We start from the raw sequence: 20,176 nt of genomic DNA, 5'->3' as shown, positions 1-20,176 counted from the left end.
GCGCGCGTCACCAGCACAACTGGCGGCTCTGCCTACGGAGGGCCACCGCTAAGACTCCCATGCGTCGTCATGAAGCTGGAAGAAACGTCCTGGATTTCTTGTTCCCGATCGAGGAAGTGATCGAACTCTTAGAGGCATGGATCCAGGACGATGTCATTAGATTACCACCCCCATACGCCCACCGGCCGAGGCAGAGATGGAGCACCCCAAATACTGCCGCTATCACCGGTTTGTTCACCACCCTACCAGCGACTGCAACAGACTAAAATATATCTTCAAGGAGAAGGTAGAGGCAGGGGAACTTCAGCTGGGAAATGAGGGAGTACATAGAGATCCACTTTCAGTAAGAAATTGTGGGATCTCTGGGTACTCTGTGCACGAAACTGTACAATCCATGATATAGCATACATGCGAAATTCTCTACCTTTCCAAGACACATCGTTACGACATCTTCACGGCCCTCAATCGTTTTGTGTCGGGAAAACGACTTTTTTCGGTCACGAAAGCTACGCCAGAAGCCCCGGCTCTTTTAGGGGACAACGCTGAAAAGCACAACTGGGGACTGCTAACTACGGCCTACCTAAGGGGGACTGAGCTCGACAACACATTGATCGATGCAGCCTCTGACTTCAATATCATTACCATCAATAACTACGGCCTACCTAAGGGAGAAGCAATGAACGCGTACGGATACATTAACCTCGAAATCAAGATAGGAGACGTTATAACGCATAGCAAATTCCACATTATCAAAGAACTAGGTTATGACATGATCCTGGGGCGCTCGTGGGTATTTGGCAACGAAGCAAAATTGGGAGAATCCCCTCTGCCGGTGCCGACACCCGAAAGAGTTTCCAACAAGCCGTCCAACCTGCTGCTGTATCAACAACTTACCAATGGAACTCGATCACCCGGAGAAAGCCCGCTGGCGCTCGCTCATAGATTCCAAACACAAGTAAGCCTGGTCAAACAACCTTCTCTACAACCAGTCACTTGTTCTCTTAGCCCGTCATGGGGACTTGGTCCGATTATCAGTACGGACATTGTTAAGATATGCGAGTGGGACGCTGGGCCTTTTAAGCGCTTCACCAAGGATCTGGAAGACGCAATCGAAGATGACGAGACCAAGAGTCAAGCGGTTACACGACCCCCAAAGTTTCAAATTGGAGACATGGTAGTCAAGGCAACCTCATTTCAAGTCGGAAAAATAACGACGAAGGTAGCTGTTCGGACTGATTCACCCGAAGAAAAGGAAGACGAGCCATATCTGGTGGCAGATGTTCTTTTGGGTTGTTACTGCAAACTCATCAACACTGACAAGTTGGAAGGAATAACAGTTCACTCGCGATGGCTCAAGCCCTTCAATACCTAAAGCACGATGCTACTTCCTCCTCCAGCGTTCTCCCTTTAGTATTTTCTTCAGCGATTTCCCTTTCCACTCAATATTTGTACCACCTCCAAGACGAATGTCGTTTGCATTCTTAATTAGGTTTCTGATTTCTATTTGAAGCATACTTTTCCTTTCAAATGAGTTTTCTGGATCAAATAAATAAATAAATAAAAATAAAATAAATCCCGAAACATCGTGAAACCATTACCCATCAAATCACGACCAGAAAAGCCGAAACCCTGCAAAAGATGCCTTACTCGAAACTTTGAAGGGAAGAATATACAAGGAATCATCAGACGACAAGGAAGGTATGGAATATCAAACAACCTATTTTGGTAAAGGTTTTGGATCATTTCGAGATAGAGATTGTATTAAAAGGAGCTAAATAAGCGGGGTGTTATTTGGCGAAACCCTAACTTCGCCATGAATACAAAAAAGATAAAAATGAGTCTGTGAAACATCAAAGCGGCTACACGCCTAAGAGAAACGGCAAAAAGGGAAACTGTTCATTGAAATCAGACGCCCGGATCGCCAACGCCTTTGTCAGAGCCCTTTCAAGAACATTCCCCAACAATCTTTCGGACAACAAACGTTCGATTTAGAAGCCGCCTCCGTAACAGCAACTCCAACATCCCACCCGGAAACCTCCTCAGCAGCAACAGTTTCCGCCTTCTGTCCAACGCCCACTTCGACAACCGTATCAGCATATGCCACCATAGCTTACCCAACGTCCCTAACAGCAGTTTCGGCGTCCGCTCCAAAAGCTGCTTCAGTTTCGTCAGCCACAACGGCGTCTTCCTCGGAAGATTTCTCAGCAGGCTTTCGAGGATGTTCCGGTTCATCCTTACTAGAATCAAGGATTATGACACCATCTCGGGTAGGGAAATTAAGCTGGCTCTCCCCTAGAAGTTTCACAAACTCAGACTTTCGTCGTTTCAACCGAGAGGCGAGTCGTTCAGCCCTAGCACTGGGATGTGAAGAAGTTTTGTTGCCCTGAGGTATATCAACGCGCTGGGATACTTCACCATCTCCTTGCTTTTCCTCCATGTCTACCAGAGTCATCAAAGCCTGAGCATGCATCCACACTCCACATAAAGGAGGAAGGAATGTACTGAATAATTTCGCCAGCTTCACGAAACATAGAATTAATTCTGTTCAATCCTCCTCATGAGAATAAGACTAGTTTTCGTCGATCCCAAATCTTATCCGAAGAGTCAGAGGTACGGTTTTCACTGGAAGATCCCTTTATGTACTACAAAATCAAAAGGTGGGGTAAGTTTTCGCCCTATCTGCACCAGTAATCTACACGAACAAGAAAACAGAGTGAGGAACTAGGAGAAAACACGATAAGATACCTGTAAAGAGGATAAACATGATTTCAAGACGATCTGTACGAACGGAGGATTCAAGACCGCCTCTTATATTCAGCAGCGCAATGAAATCCGAAAAAGAAAAGCTTTCTACTAGTCGTGAATTAAGGGGTGATATCGTCTATAAAAGATATTTGTCAACGCATGTCAATTAGGGATTGATATTTAAAAAAAAGTAGAAATACGTGTTTGGAACACGCTGGCCTGTGTTATCGCTTCTGCTCTACTTCCAGCCCCGGAACTTGGAAGCGAAACCGGCAGTATAACATGAGGAGGAGAGCTAACACCTTTCATATGGATATGATACTTTGGGATATGGATAAGGGAAGGATTTCCTATCTGAGCCACGCATGGAAAGAGGCAATCGGACCTGCAAGCGAGGCCAACAGTCCGCGCCACGCCAAGCTAGCGTCGTGCCAAGTCAGCGCTCATCCCAAGCCGATCCATCGCTAACGGCTCCATCCCAAGCCAACCAACGCCAGCGGCTCCGTATTAAGCCACACCATGCCAACGGATTGCCAAGCCGACAACGCCAAAACCTCCGCGTTCCCCAGCCTAGCCAAGCTGACGCCAACTTTTTGCATCCCTAACAGCAACCACCACTATCACTCCGCGGCCTAGCTAGCAGCACCACGAGCAGAATCTACGCAAAGCCACCAACGCAGGAATCACGAATTCTCCTTACCTCCCGAAAAAGGTTAGACGGATCTTCATGACCATCTCTTCATGACTTTCCGTTTCGATTTTGTCCGTGTCTGTCACCATCTTATGCTTACCTCGCAACAAAGCCCCTGTTCCGAGATAAGCAGGGGACTTAATGTTGATGGTGGTTTATAGCTTAGGGTTAAAATAGTAAAACCTTAGTCAAACAGTGACGTCACACTTAAGTAATAATGTCACCACTGGAACATTTATTGAACTGTACAACATGTCTGCGTAAAATTACCGGGGTACCTTTTTTTTTACGTATATGCCATGCTCCACGGCAGAGCCCTCGGTACTGACTGGCATCATCTTTACACATGCTAGCCACGCATGCTAGCCAAACGTGCCAATGGCATGCTATGCCATCCACATCTCCGCGCCAAGGCATGCCAACCATGCCAGCCGCACCACAGTGCCAATGGCACACCATGCCAGCCGCACCACAGTGCCAATGGCACACCATGCCAGCCACATCTCTGCGCTAAGGCATGCCAACCATGCCAGCCGCACCACAGTGCCAATGACATACCATGCCAGCCACATCTCCGCGCCAAGGAATGACAACCATTCCAGCCGCGCCACAGTGCCAATGACATACCATGCCAGCCACATCTCAGCGCCAAGGCATGCTAACCATGTCAGCCGCGCCACAGTGCCAATGGCATGCCATGCCAGCCACATCTCCGCGCCAAGGCATGCCAACCATGCCAGCCGCACCGTAGTGCCAATGACATATCATGCCAGCCACATCTCCGCGCCAAGACATGCCAACCATGCCAGACGCACCACAGTGCCAATGGAATACCATGCAAGCCACATCTCCGTGCCAAGGCATGTCAACCATGCCAGCTGCGCCACTGTGCCAATGACATGCCATGCAAGCCACATCTCCGCGCCAAGGCATGCAAACCATGCGAGCCACACCATAGTGCCAATGGCATACTATGCCAACCACATCTCCGCGCCAAGGCATGCCAATCATGCCAGCCACGCCACAGTGCCAATGGCATTCCATGCCAGCCACATCTCCGCGCCAAGGCATGCCAAGCATGCCAGCCACACCACGGTGCCAATGGCATACCATGCCAGCCACATCTCCGTGCCAAGGCATGCCAACCATGCCAGCCGCACCACGGTTCCAATGGCATACCATGCCAGCCACATCTCCGCGCCAAGGCATGCCAGCCGCACCACGGTGCCAATGGCCACATCTCCACGCCAAGGCATGCCAACCATGCCACCCGCACCATTGTGCCAAAGCCATGCGGCCCTACCACCATGCCGCTAGCTTCCAAGCGGAGGGTTGCAATAATCAACGGCTACCCTTCCATCTGAGATGCAGATCTCAGGCGTAAAAGTTCGCCACCTAACGCATGGCAACTTACGGCCCAAGGCCAAACATCACGGTTTATGCCAAAACCCTAATTTTGTCCGTGCCTAAAACATACCAAAGCCATGCGGCCCTACCACCATGCCGCTGGCTGCCATACGAAGGGTTGCAATAATCAACGACTACCCTTCCATCTGAGATGCAGATCTCAGCCATACAAGTTCGCCACCTAATGCATGGCAACTTCCAGCCCAAGGACAAACATCACGGTTTATGCCAAAACCCTAATTTTGGCCGCGCCTAAAACATGCCAAACCCATGCGGCCCTACCACCATGCCGCTGGCTGCCAAACGAAGGGTTGCGATAATCAACGGCTACCCTTCCTTCTGAGATGCAGATCTCAGCCATACAAGTTCGCCACCTAACGCATGGAAACTTCCGGCCCAAGGTCAAACATCACGGTTTATGCCAAAACCCTAATTTTGGTCGCGCCTAAAACATGTCAAAGTCATGCGACCCTACCACCATGCCGTTGGCTGCCAAATAAAGGGTTGCAACAATCAACGACCGCACTTCCTCCTGAGATGCAAATCTCAGCCGCACAAGCTTGCCATCAAACGCATGGCCACTTTTGGCCCAATGCCAAGCACTAATTTTGGCCGCACCTAAACTATGCCAAAACAATTCCAAAATCCTAGCTCGGTCGCGCCTAAACCATGCCACTGGCTGAAAACAAAGGGTTGCAACAATCAACGAACACTCTTCCTCCTGAGATACGAATCTCAGCCATACAAACTTGCTACCAAACGATTTATGGCAATCTCTTGGCCACGGAGCCAATTCTTAGCCACAACGCCAAAACCCTAATTTAGTTGTGCCAAGAGCATGCAAGCGCTGCAACCATGCCGCTGGTTGCCAAACGAAGGGTTGCAACAATCTACGGATACCCTTCCACCTGAGACGCAGATCTCATCCGTACAAACCTACCACCAAACGACTCGTGGCAATGTCTTGGCTGTAATGCTAACTCTTGGTCACGGCACCAACTTGGCTGCGATGCTAACTCTCTGGTCACGACATCAACCTGGCTACGATGCCTATTCTTTGGTCACGGCACCAACTTGGTTACAAACGCCAAATCCTTTGGTCGCGCCACACGTAGCAACATGGTACACATTTTCTACGAAAACACTCGAGACATCAAAACATGTCATAAACTGGGGGATGCTCATCAGGGTATTGGTCTGGCGGTTTACAGCGTTTGGCGTACACTACGCCCGTTACAGGAAAGTGTCATAAGGGTGAGGTTGTTAGTAAATACAATAAGTAATGGTGAAACATTTCCTTCATTATGGAAACATCAATTCCATGCGTTACCCGTTACCATTTTATTCCATTTACTCAACCGTTTCCATTTCTTACGAGACTAGGGTACGTTTCGTTGCGACTTGTATAAATAGGTCTCACTTATTTCCACCAAAGACAAGTTTTGGTGAGGAGAATACAACACTCAGAATCACTTGTTAGCTTTCCCATCTGTTAGCTTTCCACTTTCTGATACAAGTCGTCAAACAACTACTCTTCCCGAATAAACTATTCTGGTCTCAACACTCTCTTCGCTTCCCTCCCTAGACCAACCCTTCTCCTTCACTTTGTGACCTAAGCAAGTATGGAATGGATTTAGGCCGGATTTGTACAGATTGATCTCTCGAATCAAAGTGCTCCCTTGCAGTACATTGTTTAGGGTTTAGACTCGTTTCTCACCCACACACTCGAAATTAACAAAATCAGCAGAAACTGTTTTCACCCTCAAACAGAAGGATAATAAAAAATATTTACCGGCATAATGGGACAACAATCACAACGTTGGCTAATAAACCACCTTGTATTTTGGAAATTTGAGATGTGTGTATGATTCTTATTATTTTTTACTATGGTATTATAATTATTTGAAATTATATATTAAATGATGTATTGCCTGTAAAAACAGATATTATCATTTGTATAGGTGTATAGGACACGATACCGATACGCGATATTAACTACCTTGGGCGGGTAATTAGAGTATAAAGCTCACTTATTCCTCTTTTGATTAAACCAAATATCCTCTTCTATTTATAACCGAAATTAGGGTAGCTCTAATTTTTTCACTTAATCTTCTTTATCTATTTATCCACTGATTATCCTCTCACGATCATGAGAAATACTTACCCATAAATAAGATATAAAACGTCCACGCTATAAAGTCTACATGCAAAGAAATGGGATCTTTATGATTAACACACAATAACCCATTCCAAAAACAAAAAAACGTCAAAAAAAATTAAAAGTTACAATTATTCAATGAACGTGTATAAATAGAGGAGTGTATTTCTTCAACCACACACCTTCACTGAGGTTGGATGTTTGTTAGGGGATATATACCAGAGGAATCCCCATGTATGTCTTTTTCTTTTTTGGATTTGATGACTTGAAGTCTGATAAACAACAATCTAACTCATAGGTACTCATTGTTTTTTCCTTTTTACCACACTCTTACCAATCTTATTGTTGTATTTGCTCTTTTTATTGTTTATTAAAACATAGTAGAATTTTGATTTATTATCTTTTCACCGATGTTGCTGGAGTCCTAATTAACAAGTGTGACAACCATTCAGACTTTGAAGAAACAAAATTGCTTAGAATCCCGCATGTGTGAACTGACTCTCCAAAACCTAAGGTGCGGTGACACATCAACCCCTCTTGAAAAACATAATGCGATACTCTCCATATATCTACTCCTTATTCATCCACGCATTTTCCTTCTTTTTTTTTCCACCAGTAACATAAAGCTGAAGATAACACTGTGGGGTGAAATTACTGATCAAATAGAGCATGAACTTGCCGAGTCGTGCCCTGAATGCAATCCTTTTGTTGTGGTTGTAGCTGGAACTTTTATCAAGAAAAATGTTTATTCTTACAATCAAAATACATTGAGGTGCAACTGCCGCGGTACGTAGATAGTAAATCGTAGCTTGATACAGTACTGAGTAGTACTTATAGAGACGGTCCAAGAAAATCCATGAACCAGAATAGAAGAGCTTGCCCCACCCATGAGTAAATATTTCATGGTAGCCTCATTAGACCATATGTCTCCCTCGATATATCCAGATAATAGGTATGAGCATAAACTGAAACATTCGGAGCTACAAAGATAATTATCAAAACTACCAGTCTTTCGAGATCAGAAATATATTCATTATTTAAGGGCAAAATAAAACGATTAACGAGGAATTTTTTATTAATAACTATCATTTTAAGTCTAAAGAATATCATGAGGAATTATTAAACCATTATTTAAGTGTAATCTAATTTATAATTATTTGGGTTAAGATTTTCATATATACAAGTTCTCATGGGTAGAATTAAGCCTCATAGTGTATGGTAATTATTAAAATTACTTTAACTAAAAATTATTCCGTCTCATGCCGTGCCATTATGGAACGGGTTATTTTTGGTATATATACAAAAGGATAATATTGTCATTACAAAAATACATAATATAAATTATGGGCCAGACCTAAAGAGAAAGTGATATTTTGGGCTTAAAATAACATTTTCCCTTAAAATATGGACTAGATCAGAAGGTACCCATTGTGGGGTTTTTCTAAAACCATTTTTTTGGGTACCACTCCTTTTTGGAGAGGGGTCATGATTTATTTAGGATGTCCAACTCACACTTATACGGGGTGTCCTAAAGTGATGAAATGACTTACTTGCCCTTTTCCCTAATTTTATTTTTAACTAATTAATAACTATTCTAAACCTAATCAAAATCATTAACAAAAATAAAACTCACCGAAAAAATCGAAAGTTAATAAACAAATATCTTATTCTTCCTTATTTTCTTCACTCTCTCTTTTAATTTCCTAAAGTGTACATCCGCAGGTATTTTTCTGCCAACCCCTCTCTTTAATTCTTTTTTGATTGAAGAATCGAGTAGCAATCATCAAAAAATGGTAAAGACGGTCATGTTTGGTTTGGAGATTTTTGAAAGAAACCTAATTTTATAACCGAACTTTTTAGAAATGAAGAACACCAACAACTTTGGTTACGCAAATATATTTTTTCCCAACCTAACTCTTGAGTTCGGTTGAGTCGCAAATTTTTTTGCCCAACCTAACTCTTATCTGTATAGCCAACTCTAGAGTTCGTTTGAATCTAAAAAAATCCTAACCGAGCTTTTCTTTGTACAACCACTTGAGTTCAGTTAAATCGCTTTCAAAGCTGAATTTTTCTCTGTTGGCCAACTCTTGAGTTCGGTTAAATCGAAAAAAATCGTAACCGAACATTTCTTTATATATCCAAATTTTGATTTCGGTTAAATCACAATTTTTTTTTAAAACCGAACTCTTCTTTGTATTACCAACATAAGAGTTCGGTTGAATTGTAAATTTTTTCTAACCGAACATTACTCTGTAAACCCGAGCCTAAAAGTTCGGTTACCTATCCTGGAAACTTGACAGCCGAACAAAGCAAAAACTCCATTAAAGATCAGTACTTGTGTCTAAAGATACACTAGCCGAATGACACCTGCAGAGAAGTTAGGCTACCTGTTTTATAAATATTGTAGCTGAACTTTGTTGACGTAGCATAAATTAAAAAATTTCATTTTCTCGGAAGTATTGGCCAAATCAAGCAGCATTATCTAAATCTGATGTTTACCTGAGTGCCCAAGACCCTCATTTGGAAATCATCCATTTCAATTTTTCTTCCAAAAATAACTTCTTTCTTTGAAAATTATTCTTCTAAAAAAGCCCAATTTATTAATTTAACCTTACTAATATCTAATTACTTGACTAAATAATTTAACGAATCATTACGCTAACTAATCATTAAACTTATTTAATTAAACAGAGTAATTTAGATATTAACATAAATAATTTTGATAATAATTTAGATATTATACACATCGCCTATGTTTTGCTCCCCCATCTTTGCTGCGTGCTTTGGAAAGAAAACACCATGTAGGCATCTGCATTTTTTGCTACGTACTTCGGAAACAAAACATCTAACTAAACAAAACACCATATAATTAGGTATCGGCACTAATGCTGGATAATTCTTCAACTTGCATATCTCACGAAAATGGTAGAAACTTTAAAGTAATCATCAGGTCAACATGTATTTTGTATTTAAGTTACATCATTTAGCAGGAAACTATATATGTTGCAGAATCATTAACTTACTGAGTCATAACTATCCGCATTAATGCTTCCGTCATTGATCACATTCCAATTTCTACGCATATTCTTTCTATCCCTTTAGCAAGGAGTCGATAGACTCTTCAGTCAGTGAAGTGGTATTATTCTTCTACTCAAAATAAAATCATGGTCCTTTCAAAAAAGGGTTTGTGTCCAAAAAACGGTTCTTTCCTAATGTATACCCATACATCCGAAAATAAAATCTTAGCCCCCTTCCACAAAAGGTTGGTTCCCAAAAAGCGGTTGTTTCCTAATGTTTACAATAGGTTTCACTATATATATATGATAGACACATTTTTGTGACGGAATTGTCCTCAATTTTCAGTATTGTTGGTACTCGATTTTCTACTTATTATGGTGTTTTATGTGTTTGTAGGTATTTTTGGAAAATAAACATTTTTGGAAAATTCGGCTCGAAAAGTTGGTATGGGCACCCGGAGGACACATGTTATTCGGACTCTCAGTTTTGGATAAGGGGCACCTAACTGATAAGGGGCACCTGAGGGAGTCAACTGCTAATCGCACGCCATTACTGGTTAAGGGGGCTCCATCTTCTTCCTTGATTTGAAAAGAAAAATTGACGGGAAATTTGGTTTCAACGGTAAAGGATTTATTATTTTTAAGATAAGAATATCTTCTTGCCTTACAGACATGAAGTTTTGAAGAAAAAGAAGTTATCTTATTAAACAAGAAAGATATCCTTATAAGATTTTATCTTGGATTTTATTCTGCGAATTAAAGAAGATATGGGTTTAGTAAAGACATATATAGAATAAAGAGAAGGAAAAATTCTAGAAGATATTTTTAATTAAAAAGAAGAAGATTTTGGAGTTATGGAAGAATATATTCGAGTGATGTGTATTTGTGTGTATAAATAGAGAGCTAGAGAGCACATTTGGGGATGGAAAGATTGGGAGACATTTAGACACTACATAGCCGGAGAAATTGGAGTTACAGAGAGCTGTGATTGCTGCTCCAGTGAAGAACACGAAGAACATTAAACAGTAGGGGACAGTCGTAGTGCTACAGTACCAACGACGCTTCTCATGTATCGTTTTCTGTAACAGTTAGTTTTGTAACAAATATAAGTGTTACAAAGCCGGTTTTATTACTTTTCTCCCATTTCATTATTGTGAACACCTTTTTGAGCAATGAAAAATTCCTTTGAGTGTGTTTTCACCATGCAGAGCTAGAACCCATTACTGGGACAACGGAGGAAGCAACTTTTCATGATTGTGGTAAATGAATTAATTATTTATATGAATTTTTGCATAGATTTAATTGCGTTATGATTTCTACTAATTATTTGTTGTTTTGTTTGATGTCGCATGCTTGATTTTAATTACTTTTGATGCGTCATGCTCACGACTTACAACTAATGTTTTATGAAATCTATTTTTGGCAAAGAATTAGAGTCACAACTTCTTTTGTTTGAGCTATATTGTTTAGAATTAATGATTGAACCACAAGAATATGAAAAGTAGTGAAATCCTGCGTCCTAGTATCTCTTCATCCCGTGACCTTATTTTGTATATTTTCCTTTGTTTTTAGTATTTTGTATATTTAAGCCTAAATCAATCTCAACAAAGTCCGAGTGAACGACAACCTTTTTACCACTGTTCAAAATTCGATCAATTTTTGGCGCCGCCGACGCAGATTTGTTTATAGATTTGTTTTTAGGTTTTATTTTATTTGTTCTTTTTTATGCGTTTTGGTATTTTTGTTTGCTTTCATATTTGGAGCTAAGCTAAAGGAAAAAAAGAAAGTGCTGAAAAGAAAGGAAAAGCTCAAAAAGGAAAGAAAAGAGAAATCCAAAAGGAGTGAAGAAGAAGATTTTGTAAATAATTTTTTCTTTTTAGAAACTGTAATTAAGGTTTTTATTTTTGGACATTTTTTTCGGACATTGAACATTGGACTTTATTTTTAAAACCCTACGGAAGAGTAGTTTTAAATAAACTGTTTGCAGAGAATGACGTCGATTACGATATCGCCTCGGCCCCTCGGGTTCGTACATGACATAGGAGTCGTGGCCCGAGTCGACTTCAACGGTTCATCCCCCGTCTGGAACGGGAGGTAAGAATTCTAAACACCCGTGAATCCCCTGTCAGCGGGTTTACTGGATGATTTTGTATGCATATATGTTTAGGACCTGAAATCGGATTTAATTTTCTAGTAAAGGGAAAGGCCTGGCCAAATCAAGATAACGAATCGTATTTCATCACCGTTTCCTTCTTTCCCGCCTAAGGAACACGTAACCTACGCGAACCTAAGCCTTAAAATTTGGACTAGAACGAGCGAGCTTATTAGGAAAGTCGTTCGGAAAATATTGGTTACTGTTTTGAGCATAATTTGAAGTTCATGATGGTTTCTGTGAGTTGAATACGCTGCCTTGTAACGCCGGTGAGGCCTTGGGTATCAAATCTCCACTGAGCTTCCCTCGTCTCTATTCAAATTACTTTAACTCGGATTGCCAGAGAGGTTTGCTCAGATTGTAACGAATTCCTTTTCGAAAGAATAAAAGCTGGTCTAGAAACAATCTAAAGGAGCCATCATGCTTTTTTTTTGCTAGATAAAATAGGCTTGTTGTGGTCGAGTCAGCCTTCTCTGTGTTTTTTTAGAATTCCCTTGCAGTTAGGATGTCGAACTGGTATAGACAATACAATAATTATCCAACTAAACAACATGGACATTACTCTTTTTATGATCATAGTGTGAATAGTGGTTGGGCACGCCAACCTTTTCAAGGTTTTGGGTCATACCATGGTGAGCCCAATTACTATCCACACGCGCATCGGTCATACGGGCAAGAAGATTATAATACTAGTTCTTCGTCTTTAGAGGATACAATCAAACTATTGAAAAGTAGTCCTTTTTATGATCCTTCAGTTCCTATTCCTTCTCTAGAAGAGTCTCTCAGGAATTTAGCTGAGTCATCACATAAGTTAGCTGAATCGACATACAAATTAGATGAGGTGAACAACGTAGTTATGGACGAAAGAACTGCAGCAACGAATGAATCTTCTTTGGAAGATATCCTCAATAGGTTAAGTGAAAACTTAGATCCAACACTTAGGGATATTTCTTTAGAAGAGACCCTTGAGAGGATAGTTGAGTCGACACGTAGACTTGAGTTAGAGACGAACGAAAGTATTGCTCGAAATGACTTGAATTTCCAATATAGTGTATCCAATAATACTCTTGAAAATGAGGATAGTAATTTGCATAATCAAGATATCGAGGTTAGAATTGGTTACACTCCTTGTGTAGATGAGGTTCAACCATTTCCATGTTATGATAATGATGAGTATGATGTGGACAATGTTGATGAAGAATCTGAAGTATTTAGGCATGGTGATCAGGAATTTGTTACTCCTATTGAGCTTGATAATGATAATGATATTTCTGGTTCAAATCCCGATAATTTTAATTATTATCCACCTATTCAAAAGGACAGGGATTTGACTAGAGATAATACCGTTTTAGACGAAGTTGTACTTTCTTTTGATTATGAAGACAATGATGGTTTAGAGGAACGAGTTTATTTTGAGTCTAGCGATTTAGAAACAACAGTCTTAGACAAAGAAAGTGAACTCGTAAAAATGAGTGAGGATGCACCTGATTACAACTTAGAAGAATCAATTGACCATTTTCAGGAATATAATGATTTAGAAATCAGGGAAATTGTGACTAGTCTACCTAGAGACACTGAAAACTCCAAGTTTGAGGGTGATTATCACTTTCCTGGTACCGTACCTTTAACTCTTAGAAAGTTCCCTCGTGTAGGACTTGACATTTGTGCCTCAACCATCTTACAAGATTATCTTCATACACTTTTTCCTGAACCTAGTTGTGTCCATAAGAGAGATCAGTTGTTAGAAGCCCATCCTCTGGTTGATGTGGTTAACCCAGGCTATGATACCAAGATTGACTTTGTTTTCCCACCAAAAACTTTTCTTCCAATTGTGGGAACATATGATTTTCAGATGTGTCGGTTATTAAGTTTTGAGACTAAACCTAATTACTTTAGGAAAATAGGGTCGACACATTTTCTTAAGGAAGACCACCTCTTTCATTGTGGTCAGCCGTGTGAGTCAAATCTCATTGACTTAGAGGATCCCCAATTATTCAGGCTTTTGTTATGCGCTTCTAAGTTCTTAGTTGAGTATTTCCAGACTCTTCAGCCTGATCTTCAGAATGCCTTTGAGGAAATCCAACCGATGAAATATTTTTATTTAGACCCTTTTATAGAGCCTGAACCTGAACCACAACTAGATGTAGTTGTCTTAAACAAGGGTATGTTCGATGTCTTCTTGGTTTGTTGTAGTTTCCTCTTCTTGTGATTATCACTTTTTGATCCATATGACCCACAGTTATTCCGGCTACTGCTTTATGATTTTATGAGGTGATTAATTCCTTCCGATGTCTGGCTGAAGACTTTAAACTTAGCACTTCTTGGGAGGTAACCCAATCTCATGCAACACAGTAATATCTTTCCTTAACTCTTTTGCTTCGAGTGGTAACAGTTTCTCCTTGTTCATGCTTTTAATTTTATCTTTAGAACATTGAGGACAATGTTAGATTTAAGTTTGGGGGTATGGGAGAAACTTTTTAGTTGCAATAAATAAACTCCAGAGCCTAGAAATTTATGTTTATTAAGGATGTCACTAACCAATCTAAGTGGATAGAAGCATCTTGGTTGCAGGAGTTGAGGAACCAATTTGATTAGATGGAAACATCTAAAGAGTCTATTCATAAAAGCACATAGCTCAGGTGTTAGAATTAAAAAAAAAAAACATGGTAGTTTCGACATATCTCGTTGAATCCTAATCCTTTTGTTTTTATTTTTTAATTGATTTGGTGGGGCACACGATTCTAGTTGTTGCCATTGCTAGGGTGAAATAGAGTGATTGAGATACCACAAAAACAAAAAATTGAGACCAGACCATCATACCAACCGGAATAAATTCAATAAAGTCGACCACTGGTGCCCTTGTATATGCCAGTTGTGTTGACCTAGAGTTAGGTTTATCGACCACTGGTTCCCTTGTATTTGCCAGTTGTGTTGATATTAGTGAGACCAGTATCTCAGTCCATTAGGATAGTTCATCTTGGCAGAATCCTTCAGACAGATATGGGAAACACCGTTCACTTTAAATCATCTATTTTTCTCTTTATCCATCTTCTTAATCTTTCCATGTGATTGGTTGACTCCGGTTATGATGTCTAGAAACTAACTGAGTAGAGCTCTGTCACTTATATATGAATTATAGTATGCTGAATGCAAACTCGTGTACAACAATTAGAATTTCGCATCAGGATACTTCCCCCCCACTAGTGGAGAATGAGGTTTTATTGACCCACATCCCCGACCCTCATTGGCGGTCAGTTGACCGTGAACCGGGCAAGACCGTCCTAGATTTGGAAAAAATACGCAGAGCGTTAAAGTTGGTCGTTGGATAAAATTATTAATTCCCATTTTATCCTTGACTATAGCAACCCACTATATGACCGATGGTCCTAGTTTTATCTATGGTTCAATTTTCTAGGCATCCATTCTCCCGTTATCCTTATCTTCCCATCTCTCTATTATTACTCCTCTCCCGGAACCACCAGAAAGAAAAACTATTTTCTTTCTCGTGAACCTTCTTCATCTCTCCTAAATCCTAATCGATCTTCTCATGAACCTATAGATCGGATGATCTCTATCAGAGATTGATTATTGATAAATCAAACAACCCTCTTCTATTTATATATCTGCTCTATCTGTCTCTTTAAAAAAAGTTGGTGTTCCTGCTGCTACAGTCTACATCTTCTTCTTCTTGAAAAAAATTCCTTCACAAGAGACCCAGATCCCCTTTCCTTCACAATCAGAAAACCCTATTTCGGATTTTTATTATCGCGGTCGGAAATCCCTAACTTTCTCTCTCGAAAATCAAAAGGTACAAACCTAATTTTTTCAGTTTCTGTCACCAGTATCAATCCATTGTAACATAAACCATTAGTGAAGAGTAAAATAAATCATTGTAAAATTATCGGTGATGCTGAGTATCACTTCTTATTAAATCTTTTGTGAAAATTTTAACCCTAGTTTTCATTTAACATCACGAATAATTGGGGATTTTGTTGTTTGCAGATTTGGGTTTGATGTTGAAGTTGTCTCTGAAAAGGTGAACGCCCTTTTCATTTAAATCTAGGGTTTTATTGATTTTACAATAGATAATCATAAAGCTTGAAACTTATTAGTTTGTATTGATTGTAGTTGTTAGTTGATTAGATTGTGTTTAATTTGATTGTTTGTGTATGTACAGGGCATCATATCCAGCTCATATAAGAAAGAAAGCCCTCTCAGTTCTGATGCCATCTTCAGACAGGTGATTTTCATTCATTCTGATTCTGAGTTTTGTAATTAGTTAGCTAAAAGTTATGATTTATCTGGAATGAAAGTGGAAAATTCTGCAAAATTAATGTTTTCTTGCGAAATTAAGATGCCCATGTTGTATTTGTTCGTAGGAACTGTCAAATTTGATCAGGTTCAGACTAGTAATCATGGATTGATAAATCAATTTTAGGAGATAACACTATATTACCCTACTGTTTCGAATTATTGGGGTACTTTTAGTGGGAGTTTCTATGACAATTCTTGCTAATACTTTGCTAATTTCTCTTATTGCAAAGGATTTTTACAAGCAAGTCTAAAACTTGGAAGCTATGCTTGAAATAGTAAGCTTAATTAAGGTGATCTTTCATAGGAAGTTGTTACAAAGACTTGCTAAGATGAATGTCGAGTAGGAAGTATGTTGAATGGGTTACATAAAGGTGGTTAACAGTTTCACACACGAGTGAATATCAAGTTCAAGGGTTTTCTTATTGTCTCGGGTGACTTGTATTGTTCAGTCTTACAATGAGTTTACAATGGATATTGATTCTACCTCTGAACTTGTGAAGTTTCTCCTGCTTCTAACTTGTCTTTTTACAAGTGCCTTAAAGTAGATAGAGAAAACATATTCTTTGGTACAAGGTGGTTTGATCAAGTCGACTCTGGTCCAAGTTTGTTTGTCAAATTCTAACTTCCCCTCTGCATACGCAGGATTGTGAGAGAGATATTGCAAAGGCCGGAGATGATGCTCCATATGAGGTTGAGTATGAAAACATCAAACAGTTTTCCTGGGCTCTTGTTCACACAAGATGACCAAATGATGCCCAACGAGGAATAGCTATGGTCGAAGGTACGTCAGAACACTTCAGTTTTAAAATTTTCTGTTAGCGTCAAATGCGAATAATTGTACTCTATATATTGAAATGAATGAAATTGAATGTTTGTCTCGTGGTCAATAACTTGTTAGAGATGAACTATTGTTTTTTTAGGGACTGAGCCAACTTGTGAAAGGTAGACTTGACCAACTTCATATCAGGGATATGCTTTATATTCGCTCACTTGAACACTACATAAGTCGTGACTTTATAAAGAGCTTGAACAGCGTGGGTCTTTGTTTGGAGGTATGGTCTCCTTGTCATGTACTAATGTGGACTAAAATAAATAAAAGAAAACGAAAAAGAGAATACACGTGAAGCTTTCTCTAAAGTTAGAATGGTGGGAGTAATAATATAGTCTGTGCTCCTTAAACGAACTTATCCTTGTAAAGGATTGTCCTGTAGTTCGATATCACGTGTTGTCTTCCACATTTTTGTGGAATATGACAGTATTATTCTTGTGAACATTTGAACTACATTGTTTTATTTATTTATTTTTTGCTCTAACTGTTCTGTTTATATAATTTAGGATGCACCAGACTTCTGGCAAGTTTGGTACCTGATGCGAACAATATTAAATTGGACGGAAACAGGTGAGTGTTCTTTGCGTAACTTTTAAACTTTGTCGGTTTAGGATTACTTGTTTCCCGCGTAGTCTGTTTAAGGACTTAAAGAAATGTTTGAAATGAATGCAGACGAGTTACTTGGGGCATTTTTTATGTGCTACTACTGTAGTTGTGCCAGTTATTATGAAAGCAAGATCGGTTCGCAAGGCATGATATGGCTCAAAACCATTCAGTGGCATCTAAGAAATGATACAGTTCAAGATCACTTTATTTTATTTATTTTTCCTGCATGACAAACTCCCCACTCTAATCCCCTAGCTCATCAATTAAACATTTGCGATTATTTTTCTTTGCCAACTTTGATCGAAATTGTTTAAAAGTTTCTGTGAACTACGCAATATTATTGGAAGTATATATCTGTAAATTGGATTGTGATAACTTATATAATGCAGTGTTAACTATTCTGGATGGAATTTTAAGTTCATGGAGTTGTTTGTATAGGACTAGGTACCATTAAAGATTTCTTTCCATTTATTCAAATGCATGTTCATATTAGAGGATGTTAAGAGAGTTAAGTGCAAGTCACCTACCTGTAAAATGCAATAATCATGTTCTTACTTGATAATGTGGTCTTGCTAATCGGTCTTACTAATCAATCACTATTTTTTTAGATTGTTATTTGGCATTCATGTACCGAAAGGAAATAGCATTCCAATGGTATGCAAGTACTTCTGAGAGCACAAGTGTGGTATACCAAGTTGGCCAGACTTCAGTAACTTGCCAACTCCTTGGTATATTACCATCTCATTTTCGTCTTAATGATGTCAAAGGGAGGATTCAATTATGTTTCCTGAAATAGGATATCATCATAAAGTGCAGAAGCAAACTCATTGTCTCGTTATCATGTACACAGTTGCAACTAATGAGCTTGTATTTGTAGAAGTCAAATAACCAATAACATGATCTTATCCTTATATATGGTAATGAATGAAAGCATGGGTTTACTGAGGGAAGCTACTAATCATGTTGAAAAGAGTTGTTAGTTGCCTAAAGAGACCCCTAACCTTGCTCTTAGTTCAGTACAAGGAACTTGCTATTACAATTTTTCTATCTCATTATATTGCTGTTGCCGCTTGCTTGTCTTCATAAAACTCGATGAATATATTGACAGATCTTACTTCCTCTTGAAGGGTTATAATGTTTAATATGGCACATGTTTGTTTTGCATTCTCTCATATATTAGTTTGTTCAATTGCCGTATTTATTGTGAAGATGAAACCAAACATGCTAACAATATATGCTTAACTGATCACCTATGAGGAATTTGTGATATGACTAATTACTTATCTTCACAACTTTGCACTTTTTATCCTCCCTGAGTTTTTCTTTGATTGTTGCTTGTGTTTCTGGTAGCAGTTCTATAATGATTCAGTGGTTTCCATGGATGAATTTTGTTGTAGCTCATGCTTTGTTTCCTCTTCTAGTTGGGATTGTAATAGGGTTCTTCCCATTTAAAGCCATCGATTCAACAAATATGTTCCTTTGTTTGCTCATGCTTTTCTCAATCAGTGCGCTAATAACAACTGGTTTATCAGTAGGAAGAACAAAACTGTGGAGTTCTTTTGGTTATTCATCTTGGGGTCTGCAATCTTACCTGCAATACCTGTTACCGTTATTACATTAGGATTCCATGTATAACCCATTACGTATCTTTTTTTTTATAAGCATTTTCTTGAGTATTGTGACCTCTCCCCACATTAATCAGATGATAACTTTTGTTGTGCAGGTACACCCGCATTATGAAGTAGGAATAAGTTCTTCATCATCATCATCGGAGTTTACATTTTGCTGTGTACTAGTTTTTCAGTTCATCGTTTTGTAACCGAATCCTAGAACTTAGTTAATTTTCTTGTAAGACTACACTGGTCAGAACTCTAGATTTTAATCCTTTGTGTAATTTGAAACCAATGAATCAATGAATGTTAAATTGAATGATTATTGGTGTGAAAGTTTGATTTGAATTTGGTTTTCATTTGAGCTCCATTTGATTCTCATTTGAATTCTAATTTGAGTTTCATTTGATTCTCATTTGAATTCTCATTTGGTTTTCATTTGAGTCTCATTTGAATTCTAATTTGGTTTTCATTTGAGTCTCATTTGTGTTTGATTTCAGATTTAGTCAGATTTAGTCAGGCCAGACAACCATTCTGAATCTATTTTTCTTTTATGCTAAGATTTATATCAATGAGACTAAAGTCGGTCATAATTTATTGACCGTTAAAATCGGTCGCTGATATAAGATTTTCAACGATCCTCAGAC

The 20,176-nt window shown here is 39.3% G+C and overlaps 1 long non-coding RNA gene across 1 annotated transcript; it reads left to right on the top strand.

Moving 5' to 3' along the window:
- The first annotated feature begins 15,595 nt into the window (after positions 1 to 15,595).
- Positions 15,596 to 19,826, top strand: LOC113347122. Its single transcript, XR_003358747.1, has 8 exons — positions 15,596 to 15,978; positions 16,173 to 16,206; positions 16,348 to 16,410; positions 17,127 to 17,265; positions 17,405 to 17,536; positions 17,820 to 17,883; positions 17,986 to 18,647; positions 19,643 to 19,826. It is a non-coding gene; the product is annotated as an uncharacterized LOC113347122 (long non-coding RNA).
- Positions 19,827 to 20,176: the final 350 nt, after the last annotated feature.

This window comes from Papaver somniferum, chromosome 2, assembly GCF_003573695.1.
Source record: "Papaver somniferum cultivar HN1 chromosome 2, ASM357369v1, whole genome shotgun sequence".
Lineage (NCBI taxonomy): Eukaryota > Viridiplantae > Streptophyta > Magnoliopsida > Ranunculales > Papaveraceae > Papaver > Papaver somniferum.
The sequence above is the reverse complement of the archived record's forward strand: the minus strand, read 5'-3'. Positions and strand labels throughout refer to the sequence as shown.